Source organism: Gossypium hirsutum, chromosome D06 (genome assembly GCF_007990345.1).
Source record: "Gossypium hirsutum isolate 1008001.06 chromosome D06, Gossypium_hirsutum_v2.1, whole genome shotgun sequence".
Lineage (NCBI taxonomy): Eukaryota > Viridiplantae > Streptophyta > Magnoliopsida > Malvales > Malvaceae > Gossypium > Gossypium hirsutum.
This window is the reverse complement of record NC_053442.1, coordinates 51,600,561-51,616,072: the sequence shown is the minus strand read 5'-3', so window position 1 is coordinate 51,616,072 and position 15,512 is coordinate 51,600,561. Positions and strand designations below refer to the sequence as shown.

General features: G+C 31.4%; 1 non-coding gene across 1 annotated transcript; it reads right to left on the bottom strand.

The window, feature by feature from the left end:
* Nucleotides 1–5,506: 5,506 nt before the first annotated feature.
* TRNAR-ACG (transfer RNA arginine (anticodon ACG)) lies at nucleotides 5,507–5,579 on the bottom strand. Its single transcript has one exon. It is a non-coding gene; the product is annotated as a tRNA-Arg (tRNA).
* Nucleotides 5,580–15,512: the final 9,933 nt, after the last annotated feature.

The following is a 15,512-nucleotide window of genomic DNA, read 5'->3' as shown; positions in this document are numbered from 1 at the left end:
TTTATGGATGAACTCATTTGAACCATGTACAAGGGTACTAACTTGTGATTTTGATGATGTTGTATAGGCTTATGCCAAACTTATGGTCTTGGTTGATTTTATACTTGTGCTTCATATTATGAAAATGAAATGGTACATTATGTTTTGGTTTATACGAGCTTACTAAGCACTCGTTGCTTACGTAGTTGTTTTTCTTTGTTTTATAGATTATCAGAAGCTCGATTTGGTTAGAAGCTCGTCGGAGACCTATCACACTATCCAGTAAGCTCTTTGGTAGTTTTTGAGTATTTTGGCCAAGGTTTATAATGGCATGTATAGGATGGTTTATAATGGTGTTTTGATGAATATGTAAATGGTAAATTTGGTATGTTTTGTGCCTTGATGTTTACGTTTGTTTGATGAATTTGTAATGCTTGTTAAGCTATGTCATTTTGATCACTTGTTAAGGCTCTTTATGATATGTTTGAAGAGGTTTGATAATAATAATTTTGTGGTATGTTTTGGTAATCAATTGAACTAGGTTATGATGCTTGAAATAAGGAATTTTTGGTTTGTTTTGGTATGTTATGTTTAGATGTTAATTGTGGTGTCTTTGAATGGCATATTGGTTAGTTAAGTTAGGATCTTGAAATTGCACTTTGATGTGTGTATGAATGATGTTTTTGGTCCTTTGAAAGTGTGTGTGAAATTGGATTTGATGTTGATGCATGAAATGGTTTTGAAATGGCTTGATTTTAGGTAATACTCTGTAACCCTAATCTGGTGACAGAGACGGAGACGGGTTAGGGGTGTTACATTCTTAGCCTTTAACAAATACAGGCTCTGGAAAACGGCGAGCTCTGGTACCTCATTTCAATAATGGAGGTCAATGAAATACGACACTACAATCCACCAGGAGAACCCATAGAGTTGTCCAAGAGCAATCCTATACTCACTCAGGAGGCTGTAGAAAAATGGATGAAATGGTAGATGAAACCTAGCCCCTAATTCGTGAAAGGGAAGTAGGAAACCACCGTCGCTTGTGTCGTTAAGGCTATGCTCCCCCTAGGGAATAGAAAACTCATACACGAAATAAGGAATCTTGATCCCTCGTACACGTAAACTCTGTCTCATCTCTTCATACATGATAGTACAGGGAACAAGTTTAGCCTCGATAGAGGTCTTGGAAACACGATGTCACGGTGGACAATGGGGCAGTAATCGGTCGCCGACTCCTCTCATTCTAGGCATATTTGACGAATGAAAGATAAGAAAGAAACTGAGAAAAAAATTTTACCTTAAGAAAAATATTCAGTTGATTTCGATTTCAATAGTGAGGAAGCGTACATCTTAGGGATCTAGAAAACCCCTTTTTTAAAGAAAATTTTCCCCGTGCTTTGACGGTTCGAATAGCCGACAAGTACACATCAGATTCCAATGATCGACGCGTATCTTACAAGCTACAATAAATGTGAAACTATGGCCCTAAGGAGCGCCACTTTATAACACTCTTTAGGCCCAATAGGGGGACTATTGTTATACACCAGTGATCACCAACCGGAGTCCTAGATAAGATCTAAGCCACCTCCCCGTGACTCGAATAGAAATTGCAATAAAATAGCAGGAGAGTTCATAGATCTAGCTCGCAAGGCGAGCTCACGGATCCAGCTCGCACGAATCGAGTGAGGATTGTAACCTCGGTCCGCATATACCCAAGGTGCTCACAGAAGGGAGACCATGTGCTCTGTAGGTGACCCAGAGTGAAACACGTGTCCAATGGGCCTAAAGTCCACTCAGAATGTCAGTCCCAAAAAAAAAAAGAGGACCGTATACACTATAGGCGACCCAAGGCGAAACACGTGTCCAGCAGGTCTGAAGCCTGCGCAGAATGTCAGTCCTAGGAACAATGGAGTCGAGACAAAATAGTGGGGTCAGATCATGAGTTGTGATAGTATAAATACCCGAATGCTCCTATTAATGAAACATGAGAAAAAGTGACTCAACAAATCATAAAATAAAGAGAAATGGGAATAAATTCTAAAAATCAAGGATTTCTTAAGCAATAGATATAAATTTGAATAGGTGGGTTTTAAAGGGACAAGGAAAATGTAGATAAAACTTACAAGAGAATTTAAAGAAGGGGTCTAAGAAAAATGACCATTTTAAGGACCTCACAAACTTGGAAGAGTCAAAGGAAAAACGTAGATTTTCTTTTGGTATTCACTTTGAAAGAGATAAAATAAAAAGAGGTTCAGCTGAAAGGAAGTTGAGGAAGATAGAACAAGAGTGGGTGTGCTTGTAAGGGTTGAAGAAGCTAAGTTGGTAGCTAAGAAGGTACAACAACATATCATGAAGTGTTAGAGTTTATGTGACCTAAATCTCATCACTTGTTGAAGAAATAAACATAGTGGCAAAATAAGGGGATCTGTGGGGGCGAGAGGCCGAGGGTCATAAGCCCATTAAGCACAAAACTAGACTAGGGTTGTGATCGGTACGAACCATACCACATAAGTTGAGTCTGTATAGAACTACACTTCTACTATTTAACTTTGATTAGAACAAGATTTTTCAACCCTTATATAAATGTAGTCGAAACTCCTTTTGTATCATTCGGTTTTCAACATTGGTGAATTTCTTCTCCTTTGCCCGTGATTTTTCCCCGAAAGAATTTTCACATGAAATCTGTGTGTTTTTTTCTTATTGGTTTACAATAGTTCTACTGTCATTATTGACATTTATTATAACATGGAGATAATGGAGGAATCTAGATATGCAAATGCAATGGTGTTAGTTAATTATCTGTAGAGGTTTCAACTGCAAACTGATGAACAATTTTTATTTTTTGCAGACCATTAATTCAATTACTGTAAATGGAGTTGAAAAGGATGAAACTTAAAAAGGTTGTTATGCTTTCAAAACAAAAATTGTTTCAATCTTTTTTTCTGCTTAAAAAGTAACAGTGGCATGGAAATTATAATATTTGTTGGAAATTCATAAATAATTTTATTATTCACAACAAAAATTCAACAATTTTAGTGGGAGTGATTAAAACAAACAAATTATATAACATGAATGCTCATTTTGCAAATTTTATTTTTTTGGATGCCTAATGAAAATTTTTAAAAGTTTAGTGACTATTTATATAGATTATCCTAAATTAAATCATAATAAATGGGTTACTATTTAGTACACGAACAATGTATGTTTTTATTCCAATTTAGTACACGAACAATGTATGTTTTTATTCCAAAAGTAGTCTTGAAAATTTTATATGTATTTTTTTTAAAATATTTATTTTTTATTATTTTACTATGCCTTTATAAAACACTTGTCAACCCCTGACCCTACTTGGGAGTTTAAAAACTCCACTAGCAGTGTATCAAATAATTTCCCTTAAGGGTTAGTATTTTGTACATGGCAATGTACTTTTTTTATTCCACAAACAACCTTGAAAAATTAGCATGTCTCTTTTTTTAAAATATTTATTTTTTAATATTTTATTATATCCCTATAAGACACTTGTCAATCCCTTATCTTGCTTGTGAAATTTAAAACCTTTACTGGTAATGTACCATATAATTTCTTTAAGGGTTAGTATTTAATACACTTGCAATGTACTACTTTTTTTATTTCACAAACAACCTTAAAAAATTGGCATGTGTCTCCTTCTTTTAAATATTTATTTTTAATATTTTACTATATCTCTATAAGACACTTGTCAACCTCGGACTTTACTTGTAGAGTCTAAAAATTCCATTAACAGCATACCAAATAATTTCTCTTAAAGGTTAATATTTAGTATACTTGTGTGCACTTTTTATATATAATAGTTTAAACATTTTAAAAACAAAAGAAATTGGATGGTGATAAAGGGTTTAATAATTAAATTAAGATAATTGAAAAATATTTTTTTAATTAAAAAATGTTTTAATCTTTTTAAATAATATTATTTGTAAAATTTTAAAATTTTAAAAAATAATAATAGATAATAATCAAACAAACTAGTTTAAATCTAATACAATTATTTTTTTTCTTTTAATATATAAAAATTCGAATAAGAGATTCAAAATTCAAGTTAAACAAGATTGAAATATAAAGGAAGTACAAATTTTAAAGAGTCGGTCAAGCCAAAGCCCCTATCCGAAATTAACTCAAGCTCAATTAAGGTAACAAATATTATTTTTCTTATTTTAGGATAAACGGCGATAAAAGTATCAGAGAAGTATTTGTACTTATGGACAGATTACATTTTGGTCATTCTATTGAAAAATAGATAAATTAGCCCTTTCGTTAAATTTTATCTATTAAATGATGATGTGAAATGTTAAATCTATACTGAAAATTATTTTTTATGGGTAAACTATAAAAACGGTCACTCAACTATTAATTAGCCACGATCTAGTTGATGTGGGCTCTTTTTATTAGTCTAATAACAAAATTAACTCTCTAATGTTGACACATTCTATCAATTTGATCCTAAGTATAAAAAAATTAACAAATTTAGCCCTCAATATTTACAAAATTTGTCATTTTAGTTCTAATTCTAAAAAATCAATAAATTTGGCCCTCGACATTTAAAAAATCTATCAACTTTGTCCTATCTCTAAAAATTTTAAAAAATATATTTAAAAAAATTTAATTTGAGCCCTTTATAACTCATTGGCTAACCCATGTGAGATATTAAAATAAGAAAAAGAGCACCCTCTTTCAAGTCACTTGCAAAAGAGCTCTAAAAAATTGGGATAAAACACAAAAAAAATTTAAGATCCAAAAGAAAATGAAGGCATTAAAAATGTTATATGTTCGTGTAGTAATGCAACCAATTATTCCAGATAGGTTCCAAATCAATTGGTTTGGTCTAGTGTGAAGCTTAAATTATAGTAAAAGAAATTGTTACAAATGACTTGAAGGAGATTACTCTTTTTTTTTTAATATCTCACATGGGTTAGTCGATGGGTTATAAAGGGCGAAAAATTATTTTTTTAAATAAAATTTTTAAAATTTTAGAGTTACAACTAAATTGATAGATTTGGTAAATGTTGAGGACAAATATTTAATTTCAAAAAGTTTAGTGACTAAATCAAAAAAATGAATATTTGAGTAACCAAAATAGAATGAAAGCCATAGTTGGATGACCATTTTTATAGTTTACCCATAAAAAAATAATTTTTAACATGGATTTAACTTTCCACAGGATCATTTAACTGATATAAGTTGACGGATTGACTAATTTGCATATTTCAAAAATGTATATGGGTTAATTTGTCCATTTTTTCAATAGAAGGGCGGAAATACAATCCCTTCCTAAATAGAGGGACTTCACTGATACTTTTACCGATAAACAATTGATTGTAATGTAGAATATTAAAAAAACAAATAAGATTCCGTCAAGAGAAATTTTCAGGCATTAGCAATGAAAGAAGAAGGTGGAGTCGCTAACGGAATCCTCCATCATGCCCAACAAACACAGCTCCGTACAACTCAAAAACCCAATTCTGCAAAAAGGAAATGAAAAACTTGTGACAATCGACTCTGCTGGGGATCGAACCTAGAATCTCTGGTTCCGTAGACCAGCGCCTTATCCATTGGGCCACGGAGTCAACTGCTTTTGAATGCCTAAATATTTTACTAAAACTGTACAATTAAAGGAATGAAAAATTCTTTTTACACCTATTAAATTTTAATTATAACATTTATTAAATAGAAAATAGTTAATATATACTGAGGTACCTAAACTTGGTAACTTATACCTAAACTCTTTTTTGACCTAATTGGTATCTAAACTTGGAAACAGGAAGCCAACTTGGTTTTTTTTTTAGGTACCTGGCTAGCACACTATTAAAATAAGATGATGTGAAATTAACTACCAATAGCATTAGGGGTGAGCAAAACTCGATTCAATTTAAAAAAAATTGAATTTTAAGTTAATTAAATCAAGTTATTCAAACTATTCAGTAAACTCGAATAAGTAATTCGAGTTTCGAGTTCGAATCAAGTTAAATTCTACAATTCGAAAATTTCAAATAACATATTGGTGTAAATACCCTTTTGGTCCCAAGAGCAAATTTGTTTCTCTCAACAAAATTTACAAAAAATAGTCAAAATAATTTTCAAAAATTCAAAATAATTTTTAAGAGTCAAAATATTTATAAAAATTCTAAAATTTATATTTTTTAAAAAATTATAAAAATTCCAAAATAAATTATAAAAAAATATAAAGAAAGTTAAAAAATTAAAAATTTTTAGAATAATAATTTTGGGTTCTAAATAAGTTAATTAAACATTCAAGTTTATCATACTTTTTTTTTTGCTTTGAAAAAGTTTTCAAATATATATGATTTCAAATTTATTTGATCTAACATGAAATTAGTTATACTCTAACAAGATTTTAATTTGACATGTTTAATTTTTTAATTTAACTCGAACAATTTCACTCCATTCGATTCGACTCAACTCGATTCAAAAAAATTTCAAATCGAGTTAGAATGATAAAATAGGACTTGTTAACTCGATTAACTTAAAATATTTTCACTCGATTCGATCGAACGCTCACCCCTAAATAGCATGATGACTTAGGGGTATAAATGAGACACTAATATTCGTAAACTACTCGAGTTTGATTAAAAAAGTCAAATTCAATTCGATAATTATCGAGCTGAGCTCGAGCTGTTGATCGAATCAAGTTCGAGCACCTTAATACTCAGCTCGAGCGGCTTTAGAGCCTATTTGAGGTTTTATATTTTAAATATATTTTAAATATTTATACTATAAAATTACATTTTAACCCTTACTATATATATTAGCTTAATAGTTTTTTTTTCCATCCTAAAACCCTTGTAGCTACACACCCCACCCTCTTTCTCTATCGAGTGCCGACTATCGCACAAGTCACAACCCTTTCTCCACCTTAACGGCACAAGCTTGATGGGAACGTGTTTTTAACCGACGACGACAACATCTACACCCTAGAGTTGTTTGAGAGCTTGAGAAGTATTAGGTAATTCTATTTTTATTTTTTTTCTTATTTTTGAAGGAATCTTATTTTTTAAGAGTTAATGAAAGATTACAAATTTGGGTTAAAAGTGGAGTTAGGTAATGAATGTTGTTGAATTGTTTTTACTGACATCTTGTTTTAATGGCAGTAAGTTATAGATTTTGGTTTAGTAGTTGGTGATTGACTATCTGAAATTTATTGTCATAACCTAATAATAAAACTTTTTATTTTTGGATTAAATCATCTTGATTAGAACAAAGTTTTGTTGTGATATTATCGAATAATGTGTAAGTGTATACAGTCGTCAACAAGTAATAAAGTAGTAAGTATAAAGTTATCGTCTCCACAGAGACTGTATTGCATAAGTAAGGCAAAAATTGTGAAATTATCAATTGACAAGTTGGTAATTGAAATAATTAAAAGTGAATTGAATTAACTAATTAATATGATTAATATTACTAAGTATGCAAAACAAATAAGAATGTTAACATAGAATAATAAGCAATATACAATAACACAAGTTTAATCACAATGACATGAAAGAGCTAGAAAAATTGTTTTCCTTTACTTAAAATTATTAAAAACAATGTTAATTATGTTACGGAAAAATCGTGGCAAATTGACTATTTACTAACCCAGAATTTATAAGTTATGAAATCATACTTTTTAACCTATAAGTTTCTTTAGCATACTTCTATGTTCAATTAACTTCAAAGTTTCATAAGCACACATTGTATTTAAGGGTTATACAAGGTAATGATATTGCTAAATATCATTACTAATTCAACCATTAAGAGATTAAACATGCACCATTCAAATAGTGTCTACTAATTACCATCTTGTTTGGATTAAGTAATTAGTTCATATGCTTCCCTACATTAATTATGCATGAGTAAGCATGTTCATGATATTATCTGAATGAATAAACAACTAATGCACATAACAACATCAAAAGAGTATTAATAACATAAGCTAAAGGATTTTAATCATTTTAGCATCAACAGAATTAAGTCATTATCGTTAAATTGAAAGCAAAAGAGTAAATGATAATCATGTTTATCAACTTGAACAAAATAAAAGATTAAAGGAAAAGAAACTATAAGCTGATTTTGGTGGTTTTCATGGCACTACTCATGTTACTCCTCATCTATTCTCCTTTGCTTCAATGCATAAATGCTCTAAAAGTGTCGAATTTGGCTGCTCTTAAAACCTCTAAATTGCTTTCTCAATTCTATGTTGGTTGCTCTCAAATGTGGTGTGAGTGAGTGATGATTGAAGTGTACCTAGTGCCTCCCTTTTATACTAGTGAAACCCCTTGATTCTTTACTACTTTTTGCATGGTCATCCCTTGAATATCTCCATGTAGGTAGCCAGTCCTTGATTAGTGAAGGATGAGTGGACGACATGCTTTGCTAAGTTGAGGAAATTGATTGAATTGTGGAAAGAGGTGGACGATCACCTTGATTTGTAGAGAAGGAGGTCCTTGATTCTCTCCATGCTGATTTGGTGGTTAAATTAGGTGATTACCAAGTCATATGGACGGTTTGGGCTCCTTCCTCCTTTAGTAGGTTGTCCAGACTTGTTAACCCACTTTAGAGCTGGGTCAAGAAGAGTTTTGAGGTCCAATAAACATCTTTAGGGCGTCCAAAGATGACAACACATCACCCCAATATCATAAGCCTTTGTGGGTCAAATGAGCCCTATTTAATAACTTGACCTATATGGGGCGTTCTGGTGCAATGGTCATAGGCTTTAATCCGCAGCCTGTGACATTCTCCCCCACCCATTCTCACAACCCCCTCGTTACGTCCTTGAAACGACACTAGTTGGACTCATCTCGAAACTCTCTCGATGCCTCGATCGGTTCCTGACTAGCCTCTCTGTTAGGTAGTCCTGCCTTTTGAAACACTTATCTCGACTTCCATTGTGTAATACCCCGAAAATTTTTATAGTAAGATATTATCTTTGATATAGTAAGGAATTAAAGTGACAAAAAGGAGAATTTTGAGTTATGACAACATTGGGAAGTATATTATGACATATTAATTAAAGAAAGGATTAAATTGCAAAAGTAAGAAAAGTTTTGTTATCAAAGAGTAAATAGTCAAAATTTGAGGGGTTAAAGTGTAAATATGAAAAAGTTGAAGGACCAATAGTGTAAATATTTTAAGGGTGGAATAATCTAGAAACTAAGGAAAATGGATGAATTGGGACCAAATTGAATAGATGAAGAATTATGAGGGACTAAATCGTAATTTTACCAAATTAAGTGATGACTCAAGGATGGAATTTAAAAGATCTAAAAGACAAAATGGTCAATTAGAAGAAAGATAAATCTAGAAAATAATGATGATGTTGGAAATATTTTAGATTAAATAAATATTAGTTTATTAATATTTTAATTTGATTTTTAAATGACATTTTCTCATTTTATTATTATTTTATTTAGTATATATATGTGGAAGAAAAGATGAAGAATGATCTTCCTTTCCCAAGCATTTCAGGTTAGAAGAGAACGGAAGAAAGAAAGTTTTTCTTTCTTTACAATTTGTCCTTCCACCAAAAATTTACCATTTTCACCTAGAAACCAAAAGAATTTCCATAGCTACCAAGAGAGAAAAATGTTAAGGAGATTATGGAGAGCTAGAATATTAAGTTAGATTCGGGAAATAGAAGTTGGAGGAGAGAGAAAATTTAAGTTAAAGATTGAAATCAATAGAGCAATGTAAGAACATCAAGGTTTCAATATATTTTTAAGTTTGATATTATTGAAAAAGTATGAAATTGATGTTAATGTAGGGTTTTATTATATAAGGTTATATGTTCTTGATATGTTAGTGAAGGGAAACAATAGGAATTGATAGAAAATATTGTAGAGAAAGGAAATGAGGGTGTTATAAATTTGATTATCAACATCTTGCACTAAAACAGTTTTGGATAGCAGCAGTAGGTTAACTTTGAAAAATCACCATAAATTGTGAAAATTGAATTAGAGGATGAAAAAAATATGGAATTAAATATTATTGAGTCTAGTTTCTCATAGAAGAAACGGTGCAAGTAATGGAGCTGTAAATCATGAGATATAATGAATTTTGTTAGATAAGGTTAGAATAAATTTGGGTTCCCTTGTTCTGACTTGGAAAAATCATTAAAAATTGTATAAAAATAATTATGGGTTATAATTTATATATTTAAAATCCTTAATCAATATAAAAAAATGGGGACATCATCTGAATTCTATACAAAGAGATAATTAATTTTTAGTGACGAGGGGTTGGAACTGTCGAACAGTGAAACAGTGAAAACTTTAAAGAATAAATTGTACTTATTGGCTGAACCAAAAATTCTAAAAATTTTATGGTAAGAATATATGTGATTTTAGTTTCAGGGAAAATTAACGGATCTTAATTTGGAGCTCTGTAGCTTGAGATAGAAATAAATTAGTGACTCTGACTCAGACAGACAACTTGAATTTACTTACAGGAAAAATAGTGATAGTATGGATAATGTTGTTTAAATGTGTTATACACATTAAGGATGTGGAATGGAGAGAAGGAGGAGGAAATATATGAATGATTGGTGTATAATTGGTCATATGCTTGATTATAATTGATAAACGATGAAATAAAAATGATGCTTATATTTGTGCATTATTGGTCATGGTTTAAGCTCATGTGTGAAAATAAAGTTTCATAGAATATGTGTATGGTATATTCGGTATATGATTTGGCATGAAGTAATGTCATGAATGGTTTATGAATTAACACATGTTGGTAAGTTTGATACATGAATAAATGTTGTGCTCATCCATGCTTATAATGTTTATGCTATATGTGTATTTGGCTAACATATTTGGCGTACATGCTTAGGCTTTGGCCAAGTAGTGGTTGAAATGGTAACATATTTAGTTTTGATCATGTAATCTCTAGTGAAATGGTTTATCATGTGGTTAGTTCCAAAAAGATTTATGTTTAAATACACTAGCTTACGACTATGGTTGAATGATATGTTTATACCTTGTGTGATGTGCATAGGAAACGAGTGTGGAAAGATAATGAAATAGTAAGTTCATATGGCTGAAATTTAATGATTAAATGTTAATTTCATGAATTATATAATGTATGATGAAATATATTTATTGTTGAAATGAGAATAAAATAAAAATACGAAAACTGAATAAATGATCAAATTGAGCGGAACACCGGATTTGAGTACTTCTGATCAGTGACAAGTGATAAGTAGTAGCTTCAGCTACACTTATCTGATCAGTGGCAAGTGGCAAGTGATAAGTGATAGCTTAAGCTACACTTATCTGATCAGTGACAAGTGACAAGTGATAAGTGGTAGCTTTAGCTACACTTATCTGATCAGTGACAAGTGGCAAGTGATAAGTGGTAGCTTAGCTACACTTATCTGATCAGGGACAAGTGATAAGTGATCATACGTAAGACCATAGTTATACTATGGCAAAGTTGAAGTGAAGTACTCAATTTTCCGTAACCGTTTCCTAATTTGATTAAGGATGGTAAGTGACAAATGGGCCCAAAAGAATTATAGTAAATGGATAAGTGGTAGTGAATTTATACCAGGATGATGAGTTGAATTGATGTTGTTATATAAGCTAAAGTGATATTTTCATTGCAAAAATTGATAATTTCATAAATGTGTTAATGAATGGTATAATCAATAAACGTTGAGTTAAATGATAAATACGTATTAGTATTGAACTTAATGATTTGAATTGTGAACATGAGAAATTTGGGAATTGAATGAAATGGAAATTAAGTATTGAATTATTAAGGCTTGTGAATTGCATGAATATGTATCGGGTCTCGTAGGTCCTATTTATTATGAATATAATAATTTGAGGATATATTATGAAGAATTATAAAATCATGTTAATACTTTGAAAGTTTTAATTTAGATAAAGTTTTATAACTCGGTTAAATACGTTTACAAGTGTATGTGTTCTGGTAATGCCTCGTACCCTATTCTGGTGTCGAATACGGGTAAGGGGTGTTACACGTTGTCTCCTAACTCAAACTGTTTCTCTCCTTTTTGGTACATCTTGTTCGCAAAAGCTTGTTGCTCTCACTTTTCCACCTTATGACTTGCCTTAGACCAGTCCCCTTAATCCACACAAATAGGCTTTGGTGTGGCTATGTTCAACATCGAGTTAACTTTGAGCATTCTCGCTAACTCTAGTTTGTAAACCCCTTAGCTTATCCGCTTCAAAACTTTGAAAGGGCCTCTATGTCCTTGCCAAGCCAAGTCAAAATTAAAAATACTACCAAAGTGTTTGAGATGTATCTCACTCGTTGCATTTACTTAGCTGCCCAATTTGCATCGACATTTTTCTCTTAAAGTCTGATGCACTAACAACTTCTCTCTTAGGTGGTAGCCTCACTAATAGCTCAATAGGCTTCATATTAGTTTGTCACCCCTCTAGAATTTCCAATGGGGTCTTTGTAGCACTCCTCAAATCTATTGAATCAATGTTCTTTCCCTCATGAACATCCTTAGCTAGTTGGATTGCCGACAATACCGTTGTTCACCCTTCATGTCTTGATTCACCGGTACAACACATTGTTGTTATCGAGTATTTAGGATGCATATACAGTCGACAAAAAGAAGAAAAGAGCATTAATCTTGTCAAGGAAATTTAAGTCAAGGACAAATTTGTAATCATCCAAGTGAATTACCTCTAAGTCTTCCTTGCCTTTCTACTGACCGTTCTGTAGCTCAACTCATTGTGTTACTCCCACAGTTGGGACCTATTTGGAATTAAAAGTATTAATCTTCTTAGTTGATTCACTAACTGAGAGACAAAGTTTACCCACAGCTTTTTCTGATATAAATAGGTCTAATGCCCCCGTATCAATAAGAGCACTCTTTCTTTGACCTACAATGTTGATGTCCACATACATCAACCCTTTCAACTTGTGGTCCCTTTTCGCTTTCATAGAATTGAGTATCATTAACCCAAGCTTCAAATCCTCACTCTTTGGCTTTGCTTCCATTTTTTTTATTGATCACGAAAGTCTTGGGTCGCTCTGAACAGTCTCGTATCCTATGCGAACCATAACACAAGAAGCACTTCACTGGCTTCTTCTCATTCTCATTGCCCCTCTTGACTTCAACCTCATGCATAATTAAACCAATCCTCATTGAAACTTTTTCTATCTTATCATCCTCTTTTATAGAAAAAAACACGGATCGTTTTGGAAGTTTCTCACCAATGTAGACCTTCACAAATGAAGCATTTCAATGGCCCCTTCTTATTTTCCCATGACTTTTTAGGTTTCCTTTTCCCATTTTGTGGTTTCCCCTTACCATTATGACAACCATTATCGTTACTAAACTTAACCTACCCACATTCATCTTCCCTATAACTTCCCTTCTTTTTAGACTTGGAAGACTCAAACTTGTATTTCTTCGGAACAAGCTCGATTAAAGACTCTACTACAATCATGGCTTTCGATAGTTCTTGGACCCCTAAACATTTCTATTCCTACTTAACCCACAACTTTAAACTATCCATGAAAAAGAAGAATGTCTCTTTCTCACTCAAATCTGTGGTTTGGAGCATCAATTCACTAAACCCCTTCAAATAATACTGAATTGTTCCTTGTTGCGAAAACTGATGCAACTTAGCCTGAGCCTCCTTTTTAGAATATTGAGGGTAAAACTACTCATTGAACTCATTTTGGAACTCTTCCCAAGTCCCAGTCACAACATGACCACGCTTTTCATTTGTGGACCTACAACTCCACCAAAGAAGAGCAAAATCAGTAAAATATCGAGCAATAGTATTTATCTTAGCATCATCATCCTTGATGTTGTCACATCCTAAAAATTGAGTCAGTAGAATTCGGTATTAGATAGTGGGCTCGAGAAAAAAATTAAGTTTAATATTATAGGAATTAAGATAGAATAAAGAAATTAATTAGTTAGTAATAGTAAAAATAATAATAATTAAATTAAATAATTATGAAATTAAGAATCATGGCATTAGTAAAGATTAATAAAGACTTATTTGGAATAGTGGTTAAAGTAGAGGTTAAATGTGTAAATTAAAAACTAGTGGTTAAAAGGGGAGCTATTAGAACAAGGAGAAATAAGAGAGGACTAAGAAGGCAAATAACCCAAATTTTAAAAAAAGTTAGTTGGCTATAAAAGGCCACACCTATTGTCTCGTTATTTTTATTTTGTTTCCCTCCATCCTTTTTCATTTTAAAATTTTGTTAGATCTAATATTGAAAGTTTTCTCTCAAAAATTTCTACTTCTTTTATATTTTCTTGGCATCCAAAGATTCTCTATTCTTTCAATTTTGCAAGAAAATCACTATTTTTTCTCCAATTTCTCACCTAAACTTGGCTCATTTTTGCTCAATTGGTACAAGTTCGTGGACGTTTTCTAACTAAAGGTAAATCTATTATTTTCTTATGTATTAAATTTTTATTAGGTGTTTTTAATTTGAATTTTCTTAGATCTAAACAAGAAAATTAAAGATCCAAGGTTTTTAAAGCTATCTTTTGTATAAAAATGGTGAATCTCATAATAAAGAGCTAAGAGATGTTTTTAAAATGATTTTCAATATATTTTGATGAGATTAAGAGGTTTACAAATTCAATTTATCAAAATCTTTAAGTAATTGCATGAATTAAATGGTTTTCTTTTGAGAATGAGGATGAACAATGTTTTTTTTGAAAAAAATATTAATTAAAGAAATTGAGCAAAGCTAGATATCTAGATCTATAATTACACTTTAATTAGGGGGTTAGGAGGTAGAAATTAAAGATTTAATTAAGTTAAAAAAAAGAAATTAAGCGAAATAGATTGTACGAAATAAGTCGAATAAGTATGTGTGAGTGGAGAGCCGTTGTATGAACACAAAGAGATAAGCTAGATTATTTTTGAATGCTTAGTAATATGTATATTTTTGTCTGAAGCTGAAAACGTTGGTGGAGCCTCAATAAACTAGGATAAAGGCAAGAGAAAAGTTGTCTAATTCGACGAGCCATGGTGAACTACAAGTGAGTGCATTTTGTATATTGTGTTTTTGCATGAAGCAGGTCCCTTGTGGTATGCCAACTTTAGCTTTTCTTAGTTCAAACACTTGAAATTTTGTTTGAATAGTTGGGCATGCAAGCTATGTAAAATTAAGGGTGCCAAATCAAGTGCATATTGTTATTATATAAATATGCAAGTTGTAAACTGTAAATTTTGACATGATAAAGATGATGGAACCATTAATTGTTGCTGAAGTGCTAAAAGGTAGGTGTTGTTTATATAATATATATATATGAGTGGGGTTGATAAATATGTATGTGTGGGTTGTTATACATATATTATATTATATGTGTGGGTCATAATATATATACTTATGGGTCTAGTTCTATATATATTTATGGTATTTTAATATATGCTAAAATTTGACGTGATAAATGTCACTAAATAAATATGTATAAATGTGTAATGTATATATTCGTATATGGTTATGTAGTACTTGGGAATGGACATAAAAATAAATAATAT